This window comes from Maylandia zebra, linkage group LG8, assembly GCF_041146795.1.
Source record: "Maylandia zebra isolate NMK-2024a linkage group LG8, Mzebra_GT3a, whole genome shotgun sequence".
Classification (NCBI taxonomy): Eukaryota; Metazoa; Chordata; class Actinopteri; order Cichliformes; family Cichlidae; genus Maylandia; species Maylandia zebra.
Genome location: NC_135174.1, coordinates 25,191,581 through 25,203,356, shown reverse-complemented (window position 1 = coordinate 25,203,356; position 11,776 = coordinate 25,191,581). Strand labels below are relative to the sequence as shown.

Here is an 11,776-nt window from a genome sequence, read left to right as displayed (position 1 = left end):
ATCGCTGTAATGTGTTATGGACGATAGTGTAAATGATCCCATACATACTCAGTTACCAGTGAGGTGGTTTTACTCAGAAAAGGCTTCTCCTGCACTCACGGGCCCTTGCTGCTGTCCGCGTGTGTGTGTGTGTGTGTGTGTGTGTGTGTGTGTGTGTGTGTGTGTGTGTGTGTGTGTGTGTGTGTGTGTGTGTGTGTGTGTGTGAGTAACCTTGACAGAGTAAGCTAAGCTTCACTGAGTGCCTGCAAGCACTGAGCTATCTTTAGCTTTTTGTTGAGGCTTTTACCACTGGCCTCCTCTTCCCACTCTTCATCCTCCTCCTCCACTCCCTTCAGCCCACTCACTGTTGGCTGCACATGCAAAACATGCACACTAATACATGCTTGCACACAACCAACAGACCCACGCACTCACGCTAACATGCATATGCACGCGGCCAAACTGTTACTGGGCAGATTAGAGGAAGCAACCTACTTCTGGGTTGAAAACATGAAACTGATGTTTGTTTTTAGTGCACACTGGAAGGCTCAGTTTTGTTCCCAGAGCAGCACTGATTTCTGCCTGAAGGCAAGTTATAAGCCGCAGGCCTCTCAGGATTCACAGTTGTGTTCCTGCTGGTACAAAATCTATTAAATTCAGTCAGAAGTTCACTCAGAGACTGTAAACTATTAATAAATGAGTTTTGTGCTTGCAACAATTATCAGTTTCTTACAGCATATTGCATATTATGCCCATGAGTGCTGAATTGCTTCTGATAGTTAATGCAAATTTCACATTTCATTTGCTGCACATAGAATTTGAAACAGATCTTGTAGATCAATAATTTTTATTGCAAAAGTATCTCCTTGTGGGGGGAAAAAGATAACAGAGTCAAATTTCTCTATGCAAAGTTCACAAATAGGTTGATCGATCACTAAGCGTTAATAATGCTAATTTCTGTCATAGTAAGGCTGAAGAACAGGCAATTAAGCATCAGCTTCGGGAGATGGGGATAAACTAATCCAATCAGAGATGATTGCACTTTGAGACCAGTCCCTTAAGCTTTGGGGTTTGTAATAATGCATATTTGCTTTCTCATGGTATATTTCATAAACTGAAAGTTGTATATCACTGTCCAATAACAGTAACATAACAGTAACGTGTCCCTATAATAGATACAAATACACAAATGTGTCGTTTTTATCTCATGGACCCCTCTTTTAAGTGAGTTCTCAATATTTTGGGGTGTTTAAAAAGATTAGTGAAGCTTTTTTGGCCAAAAGCAGGCTCTATAGAAGTCTATGAGAGAACAACCCTTCAAACCCTTTGGTTTCTTTGAACTGGTCTGAGTCTTAATGAATAAAACATGATATTCATTTTTTAAATTATGGTTCCCATCAGAATGAAAAAGGACAATAAATCAAGGTAAGCTTTAAGATGGGCCTACTTTGCTACCATATCAGCCTTTAGTGTCCCCTGGTTTCTCAGTCACATCTGCCCCTCATTCATCACATCCGATTTCAAAACAATGACAGCAATGACAAAAACGCTTAGGATCAAGATTTCACAACTGGACTTTACTGACTAGTGTGTGATGTAACTGCACCTGTTCATCTTTTATTTACAGTGTATGGGTGGCCACTTCCATCTGGCATATCACTTTTATCCCCTCTCTGGAGGGCACAGTGGACTTTGAAGGTGGTAACTGTGAAAGGTTAAACATCAGAATGGGGATGAACTAGCCTGCTGTGACACATGTGCTCATCCTTCATGTCCTGTTAGGGGGGTGGCTCATTTCGACTAATGTTTGAAACAAGCATGGGTGCCAAGGATATTTTATCTTATCCCTCATCATTTGCTGGAAAAAACTTTAAAAAGTGCATTTTAGATGATTTTTCAAGGTTGTCTGTTGAGAATGGCCACAGATAAAAAGTAAGTATGTCATATAAAAGGCTTAATTTTTACTTAACTTTTTATAGCAGGCTCTTCCTTGAAAAGTATTAGTTATATACTCACATATCTATATTATTGCTAATATATATTGTAATATATCTATATCACTAAAGCACTTCTGGATGGATGCAAACTGCATTTCGTTGCCCTGTACCTGTGCATGTGCAATGACAATAAAGTTGAATTCTATTCTATTCTATTCTATTATATGAGGGCTTATGTTGAATACTTACCTGATTCTGAGCATGTCAGGTAGCAGGCTCTATTTTTCCAGGAGTTAACCACATGATTACATGCAACGAACCCCATGACCTTACATTTAACACATTCAGCATTCAGGATATAAGCATAACTTTTCCTACATGCAAGGTCTTTTCCTAAACCTAACCAAGCAATTTTCAGTGCATCAACCTAATCCGCATGTAAAAATGAAAAGAAAAACAAATCAGCAAATCAAGCAAAGCAAAGTTTAAAGCCCAAAGCTCCAAACAGGTTTCTTGCCTGACAAATGATCCTTCTACTATAGATTGTGTAGATGTGCAGTAATGTTGTGTCAAAGTACAGTTGGCAAAGGACACAGACTGACAGAACAGCAGTATTGGATGCCCTTGGAGGCGTATTTCCATAAAATATAAAAAAAGACAATGTGTAGGATGACTTTTTTGACCTTTTTTCTAAGTATATATAAAATGAACTTAAATATTCATACCTTTCTGTGTTAGTATCATCAGAACACGTGCTTGTCATCAGCTGAACAAATACGCCTCTCTTTCAGGTCGTAAAAAACTACCTCGGAGCTACTCATGCATTTTTCAAGTCCATTTAATGCTGTTAGTGTGGGATTGGCTAATAATAGTCACTGTACACTGCAGAAAGCAAGTTATTGGTGTCCGTGTGCACCTGTTATTGTATCCTTCCCTCCTCTCTCTCTTTCTGCATTGCAGAGTCTGTAACATATGCACTGTGTGTCATCTTGGGCCTGTGCACAGACCACCGGGCAACACATCGGGTAATGTGATACTCTGTTGTCCTGCTTCACCTTCTGAGCTGTTGTCCCATGACGCACACTGAGCAGTAAGCTTTTACACTGCAGCTGACACCAATGAGAAAGTATTGCTTTTGCCCTTTATGTCTTCTTCTGGGAAGAGAATACTAGATTTTTTATTTTTACAAGCCATCAATTTTTTCTGTTCTCTTGGTGAAATAACTACATTTATTCTCTCATTCTTAACAAACATGAAGATACCAAGTGTATTCTTCTGCAGATTTCCTGCTGTGGAGTCCCAGCATGTGTGCTTTAAAACACAGCTGGTGAATAATGAATGGAGTTGCAAATTGTGGCTTCTACTGCCTTAACATAACTGCTATATTCAAGTAAAGGCAAGTGGCATGCTGTAGTCCCAAATCCTCTGCATTTCCCTAAAATTGGAGTGTGCCCTTGACAGAATGACAGGGTATTTAGCCACATTCAGCTGGAGCCCAAGGCTCCCCCCCCTCCTTACTGTTGCGCTCTCAAAGTTTCCATTCAGGTTTAATAAGTTGCTAATGAAAGAGAGCCAGCGGAAGCTGTTTAAGTCAATCTCCTCCGCACAGTTACAGATCATTGGATGCTCCATTTAGGGTGATTTAGATGTGTGCCATGGGACATATTCCAAAAAGCATTCACACAATGCCTTTCCATTTCCTTCTCCTTTTCTATTATAGTGATGGAAGCGGGGGTGTCTCAGGCAACAGACAAAGGGAAGCACAATGGTTATGTCCCCTTCCCCTCCTTGGGAAAATGGCATGATGGTTTCAAGAGTGCACCATACTCTCACTGGAAAATAAAGAAAAAAAGCTGCTGCTCAATTAAGTAAGAAAAAATGGTTGCACCACTATGTATTTAATCACATTGCACCATGTGAGGGAAAAAAACAACAACTGGGGGAAAGGGATAATGAAGGAAAGTGTGCAACCTCTCGGTTATTTCTCTCCTTTAATCAACAATGCATGGCTCAAAGAGATAAGGAAAGGTAGAATTGTGCCCGTTGTCTGATGCTAATGAGTTCCCAGGATGCACAACACATCGTGTCCTTTGCTTATTTAATGTCAGAGAAAGAGTTGGTGGACACACTATCCAGACTAAGATGGAATTATATGTGTCAGTCTAATATGTAAGCTCAGGTTAAGTAAAGTTGAAGTATGCTTTTCCTGCTTGGATTTCTCACACATAATTATTTGATCATTTGGCAGTACATGATGGTCTGCATATGCAGGGTGTTAACATCCATTAGCTCTCCTGTCTAGACAGGAATTAAGGCTATTTATGACCTGATGGTCTCCTTCCACTGTGAGTCCTGGCAACCCTCCCAGTTTTAGGCTTTTCTAAAATGATTTAAGTATCAGTGCGTGGTACCTGTGAACACAGGAGGGTCAGTGGACATTTTACTAAAACAACAGCTGTAACACCCAGGATATTGGATGTACAGCAACATTAAAGACTAGAGGCAGCTGAATTTTAGTAATGATTTAGAGGCGAAACAGTAAAAAGTTAGCAAAAATGTCCAGAGGTTTAGTCTCTCAACAGAAGCTTTTATTCATGATATGTATGAATCACATGGCAGAGAAAGTAGGCTACATTACAGTTACAGTCTACATCTTAGGAACAACGATAATGTTGCAAAGGATTAGCAACCTATCATATGATAAAAAACAAAACTGAGACCACAGCTAGCTACATTTGTCACGAGGTAAAAGTAATTTAGTATTTTTACTCATTGTGTTTTAATCAATCGATTTGTTGTTTTATACCTTACATGTTTTTAGTCCTACCTATGTCTCCCAGATGAACAAAATGAGTTACACCTGTGCAGTCACTGGGTTTCAAAGGGTAGACACAGTTCATGAAAAAGGAGAGATGGCAGAAAATAACTGAGCAGAGCGAGTTACAGCAAGGGATTGGATAGAAATTAATTTTATTCTGGACTAATGCTGGGAGGCCATGCAGTGCCTGGTTTAAGACCTTTGAGTGGATTGATGAAAGGGCACAGGCAGACATGGGGAGTATCTCAGGCACATATAGGGTTGCCATCTGTCCTGTTTTAGCCAGGACATAATGAGCAAAACTGGTTCATCCCTCATTCTACCTTAAATGTACTGTATAGTGACCGTTGCATGCGATGTCACATACATTGCATATTTCCACTATGCCCAGCTGGTTGTGCGTTGTGCTTCTATGTTGGACTTCCACCCAGCGTTTGAATACTTACCCTCCATTGTAACTAAAGCAAGATTGGTGCTTCTGCACAGGTCAATGTACAGTGGAGGTTCCCATACATTTTTTTTTTTAAGTCTAAATGAAGCATTAGCATTGTGTTGGAGGCAGGAGAAGCACTTGAGTCCCACAACAGTGCACCTTTTCTAAATATACATTTAAAGCTCTTTGTTCTTAAATACAAGTCCCTAGCCCAGGCTATCTTTTTTGATTTATTTTAAATAAGTGCACAATAGTGTCTGTGAACCATCTATGGCTAAGAAAACACCAGCAACAAGAAAAACGCTGCAAAAGAACACAAAAAACAACGGAAATACGAAAAAGCACAAGGGAAGTGTTTCTGGGGAGACAATAACCCAACGGACCAGTTGCAGGTATATACTGATGACGGATTTTTATGCTAATAGTTAGGCTAACACACTTACCTGTAATCTTTTCTTTCCTCACAAAACCAATAGATCCCCCACTTCTTTTAAGTGTCTCCCAGTGCAATTCTTAGCATATTTTGGTTCCTGCAACTGGTCCGTCGGGTTATTGTCTCCCCAGAAACACTTCCCTTGTGCTTTTGAAAATCAGTTTTTTCCTATTTCTGTTTTGTTTTTTCCTATTTCCGTTGTCGTTTCTTCTATTTTCGTTGTGTTTTGTGTGCTTTTGCAGCGTTTTTCTTATTGCTGGTGTTTTCTTAAGTTGCAGTCTGTTTGGCCTCTCAGGGACACCATACAAAAAGTAGAAAATGTTTAACCCATTAGTTGGCACAAGAACTCACAGGCAGGAGGCTCGACTAGAAGATCAACAGGTTGGAAGTTTTACAAGTCAAGGATTCTCAATGAAGCATTATAAGAACTTAGTAAACCACTTTTCTTCCGTAAGAGTTCTACTTCAATTTTTCCCAAGTCCAAAGCAGGCAAGTTATTATCTAAACAGCTCATCATGTTTCTCATTTCAGTGGCACAGGTTATATATTTGTTATGCAGGGTTGCTTGTTTCAGTAGGTGGATAAAAAAAATCACAGACAAGGTAGGACAAAGGTGGACACAGCAGGTAGGGTGTAAATTCAAAGCTCGGCAAAAGGTAAACTTGCTCAGGTAAAGCCTCCAGAGCAAGTTTACAATGACTAGATCAACAATCTGTGAGGTGCACATAAATATAGCAGGTGAGTGATAATGAGACACAGGTGCACCAGCCGGAGCCTGGGGAAGTACTCTGGGAGGTCAGGAGGGCCAGAATAAATTGCCTTTTTATTGAACTTAAAATAGAAACAGGTCTGGCTTTGTCTGTAAAATCTTTAAATTTAAACCAAAAACTCTGTAACATAAAACTTTAGAGGGGTCTTTGTATAATGTGGTTATTACCTTTTTATCTTTATTATTGATATTAACAAAATAGAAGCCATTTTTCCTACCAACCTCAAGTCTTTGGTGCTAAGTCAGTTGCTTTTTCCAGTATTAAATGTGCCAGTTGTACCAATTTTCAGACTTTTAGTAAGAAAGTCAATTACCTTGATTTTTTTCTCTCTTGTCTTTTAACAGTACTATTAATAGAACCTCAATATGAGCAATAAATAAATATGAGCTAAAGAGTTAAATCAATCTTGTATTTTAGAGTCTTTGAAGCCATTATTTTCCCACTCTTCCAGTACATATCTAATACAAACTAGGGCCCCTCGGCTGAGGGGGGAAAATTGCAGGTCTGACCAAAAGATGAGCAAATGTGCCCCATTATTTTATGGCCAGCTGCTTTTTGTGCATTAGAAACAAATTTCATTCCCGTTTTATGCGTTGTGATTCAGTGACCACATCTTTGGTTGGCATATCAGCACTGATAGCTGGTTTATCCCATGTAGTTATGGCTAGTGGAAGACTGGGATTTTATTGCTGACCTCGACTGCATAGCCTTTACCCAACCATGAAGCAATGACCTGAGAGTCTGGCCAACTTGAGACCCTCAAATGGGGAAATCTTTGAAAGAATAACACACAAAAAAGTGACAAAAGGAAAGCTGTGATAGCTTGTGGAAGACCACAGCATGGTTGGGATGAACAAAAGGCCATGATGGGCGCCTCAAGCCCCAAATACCCGATCTGATGTGCATGGATTCACCCTCACAACTTTGGTCAAGATTCCTGGGTTCTTCTCATCACAATGCCTTTTTTCGCCCACTCTACACATAACTAGAATGTGTGATAGTATTAGTAGATTCTTACAAGTTTACACAATATAAACACATATATTTACACTTAATTTGGTTTGAAGATAGTCCTTTAATTGCAAAAACTGATTATGAAACAGGTAGGTGGTGGGGATAAGGACAAGGAGAGGAGGTGATAACAACAAGGACTAAAGGAAAGATGATTATCCTCCCGTCTCGCTTTCATTTCCTACCTGTACATCTTCGTGTTTTTCTCCAGAGATGCGAGGAAGAGAAATGCTGCAAGGACAGAGGCTTGAGAAACAAACATGAAGGGCAGAAATCCTGACCAAACTATAAAACTTACAGTTTATGAAGAGTCCTCTTCCCACCATAGTTTGTATATTCCAGCTGTGTGCCACGCCTCTTTTATATGGTGAAGGTAAAAACACCACAGTAAAGCACACATGCTGCATTAAAAAAAAAAAAAAAACCAAAAGAGATTCAGCCCTTTCATTCCCACCAGTTAATGGCTGTGTACAGGCAGCAAAGACAACATTTACATGTGCCAGAAATTGCTGTATCCTCAAGTGTAGCCACTATAGCAAGCCTCCTCTCTCATCCAAGTGTATTTTAGGTTTTGAAACATCCTTCATGGATTTGCAGGTCAAGAGTAGGATGATAGAGGAGACAAGGAGGCAGAAATTTCATCCTAAAATAAGTTCTAGAAAAAGTGAATTTTGACCTGTTGATGATGTTTTGGCATTAAAGGAAAAATTAAGAGTTATTACAATTAAGGACATGAATTTCTCAGCCAGTTTTTGTACCAATCAATCAGATGGTTAAGTATTAAGGCTTTTTATTTTAAACCACAAATGCCAAACTCGTGTTTACGAGGTGGTCAGAGATTTGGGGCATCAAAGTCCCAAAACTAAATATTGCAAACAACGAAATAAAGCAAGCGGAGTCTGCAGTAGTGGACCCCACAGAAGAGCTGAACCCTGCAGAACAAGTACATAAGTGGACCCTGAGTTTAGACTGAGCAGTGCAGTCTCCTGATGGGAGATTACATTTTCTCCATATCTGAAATGCAGATAGATTTTGTTTGGGAGCAGGCATTTATAAAATTTTAAATATTATTAAATATTTTACTTGAAAAAGGAACAGGAAGCACGGAGAGGTTAGAAACAGACATACATAACCTACCAGTCCTTGGATTATAATCATGGTTTTTCATCACAAGCAGAGAGAGAGAGGAAGAAAAAAAGGTTTTATCAACCCAGTAGGTTCATTTTTGCTTTGCCATGAGTCCCACAGTTCACGTGTAGCTTCAATCCCACGTGCTCTGAACAAAAGCCCAAGCTGCTCCTGCATCACCGGGAGAGCCAACGTGGCATCGGGGTCCCCACACTTGATGGAGCTCTGATTTTGATCTCCCAGAGAGGACACACAGTCAACAAAGCCCACATGGGGAGAGATAGCACGACCTCAAAGATACAGTTTGTGTTTGTAGTGGAGTGAGTCATCCTTTCTGACACAGCTGTGGTTTTACAAAGTACAAGCTCCCTTTAATATGAGTTAGATGAGGTAAATTTCTTCCCTTGGTTGTTGTTTTTCAGATAAAAAATATAAAAGAGTTAACACTGTGGCAATATAATGTTTTATTTTTAAAACAGAAAGTCTGTCTGCTAGCTAAAGGTACCGAGTCATATATTTACCTGTTTGATAAATATGTCATAACTTTGTTTTCAGAGACAGCGAAACAAAGGACAAGTGAGGAGATTTTAAAAGGTAACAAATGCTCAGAAAGAGCTAAACATTAAGAAATTCAAACATTACATGTATTGGGTTCTCTGACAAGACCTGTACAGTGGGGCAAAAAAGTATTTAGTCAGCCACCGATTGTGCAAGTTCCCCCACTTAAAATGATGACAGAGGTCAGTAATTTGCACCAGAGGTACACTTCAACTGTGAGAGACAGAATGTGAAAAAAAAAAATCCATGAATCCACATGGTAGGATTTGTAAAGAATTTATTCGTAAATCAGGGTGGAAAATAAGTATTTGGTCAATAACAAAAATACAACTCAATACTTTGTAACATAACCTTTGTTGGCAATAACAGAGGTCAAACGTTTACTATCGGTCTTTACCAGGTTTGCACACACAGTAGCTGGTATTTTGGCCCATTCCTCCATGCAGATCTTCTCGAGAGCAGTGATGTTTTGGGGCTGTCGCCGAGCAACACGGACTTTCAACTCCCGCCACAGATTTTCTATGGGGTTGAGGTCTGGAGACTGGCTAGGCCACTCCAGGACTTTCAAATGCTTCTTACGGAGCCACTCCTTTGTTGCCCGGGCGGTGTGTTTTGGATCATTGTCATGTTGGAAGACCCAGCCTCGTTTCATCTTCAAAGTTCTCACTGATGGAAGGAGGTTTTGGCTCAAAATCTCACGATACATGGCCCCATTCATTCTGTCCTTAACACAGATCAGTCGTCCTGTCCCCTTGGCAGAAAAACAGCCCCATAGCATGATGTTTCCACCCCCATGCTTCACAGTAGGTATGGTGTTCTTGGGATGCAACTCAGTATTCTTCTTCCTCCAAACACGACGAGTTGAGTTTATACCAAAAAGTTCTACTTTGGTTTCATCTGACCACATGACATTCTCCCAATCCTCTGCTGTATCATCCATGTGCTCTCTGGCACGGGCCTGGACATGCACTGGCTTCAGCAGCGGAACACGTCTGGCACTGCGGGATTTGATTCCCTGCCGTTGTAGTGTGTTACTGATGGTGACCTTTGTTACTTTGGTCCCAGCTCTCTGCAGGTCATTCACCAGGTCCCCCCGTGTGGTTCTGGGATCTTTGCTCACCGTTCTCATGATCATTTTGACCCCACGGGATGAGATCTTGCGTGGAGCCCCAGATCGAGGGAGATTATCAGTGGTCTTGTATGTCTTCCATTTTCTGATGATTGCTCCCACAGTTGATTTTTTCACACCAAGCTGCTTGTCTATTGTAGATTCACTCTTGCCAGTCTGGTGCAGGTCTACAATACTTTTCCTGGTGTCCTTCGAAAGCTCTTTGGTCTTGGCCATGGCGGAGTTTGGAGTCTGACTGTTTGAGGCTGTGGACAGGTGTCTTTTATACAGATGATGAGTTCAAACAGGTGCCATTCATACAGGTAACGAGTGGGGGACAGAAAAGCTTCTTACAGAAGACATTACAGGTCTGTGAGAGCCAGAGATTTTCCTTGTTTGAGGTGACCAAATACTTATTTTCCACCCTGATTTACGAATAAATTCTTTACAAATCCTACCATGTGAATTCATGGATTTTTTTTTCACATTCTGTCTCTCACAGTTAAAGTGTACCTCTGGTGCAAATTACTGACCTCTGTCATCATTTTAAGTGGGGGAACTTGCACAATCGGTGGCTGACTAAATACTTTTTTGCCCCACTGTATATACTCACAGTACTGAGCAAGGAGACGCAGTTGAAGACAATTAGCGTGGGACACGCAATCACAAATGAGGGAAGATACAACACAGGCAGAAACAATCAAGGAATCAACTGAAAAACAACAGGAAGTACAGGGAACACACTAAGAAAGCAATAGCCAAAGTAAAACAGGAAGTGGAAGGTTTAACAAAGCCAGGCTTTCTTTGAATCAGCTGTTTTGATGAAATGTAAAGCCCCCAACCACAAAGGTATCACAACAGCAGTTATCGGATTTCTAAGCAGTCTGCTTCAGCCTCTGTGTGTGGTCATATAACTCTTCTTCTGCCTAAAATATGTAATTTAATGTGATTGTATGTAGTTTTCTATGATCCCTGAGTGACCCTTACTCCAAACATCAATGGTGCTGATGATAAAATTGCAATAAAAATCTATAAAGAACTTTAAAGAAAAAACGGTGGACAAAAGATTAATTATTAATTTTAGGATTTAACCCACCAAGTAGTAAAACTGTCTATATTTAAATGTTAGAGGTTACCAAACTGAGTAGCTAACATTGTCGTAAAAAAACATATTTATATATAGTTTTATTCTGGCTAGAAGCTGGAAAATAGTAACATCTGCTTATATATTGTAGACTGAGGTTGGTTAAATCCACAAAGGGCAGCAGCAGCACAGATCAGCTGCAGTAAATGCTGTTTGTTTGCACATCAAGCAGCTATAATCCAACACAATGATTCATGTGGAGTCGTGTTTCCATTGACCGGAGTGCTCTGTTTAACTTCTTTTAGCTCTGATGGAAATATCAGCTGTGCTATATTTACCAGCAGGTCTAAATGTGTTTATTTTCTGTCTGGTGTTGAGCCTTTAATACCTTTTTTCTGATACAGCCAAACTATGGGATCAATAATAGCTCTTATTATTATTCTAATTATTATTATTATTGTTGTTGTTATTACTATTAAGGGACAGTTAGGTTAATTCTGCCTTTCTGTATCCAGGA

General features: G+C 40.0%; 1 long non-coding RNA gene across 1 annotated transcript; it reads right to left on the bottom strand.

The window, feature by feature from the left end:
* Positions 1 to 7,324: 7,324 nt before the first annotated feature.
* Positions 7,325 to 11,266, bottom strand: LOC143419977 (uncharacterized). The gene is made up of 3 exons (XR_013100002.1): positions 10,789 to 11,266; positions 7,680 to 7,782; positions 7,325 to 7,612 (listed from the first exon to the last, which is right to left on the bottom strand). It is a non-coding gene; the product is annotated as an uncharacterized LOC143419977 (long non-coding RNA).
* Positions 11,267 to 11,776: the final 510 nt, after the last annotated feature.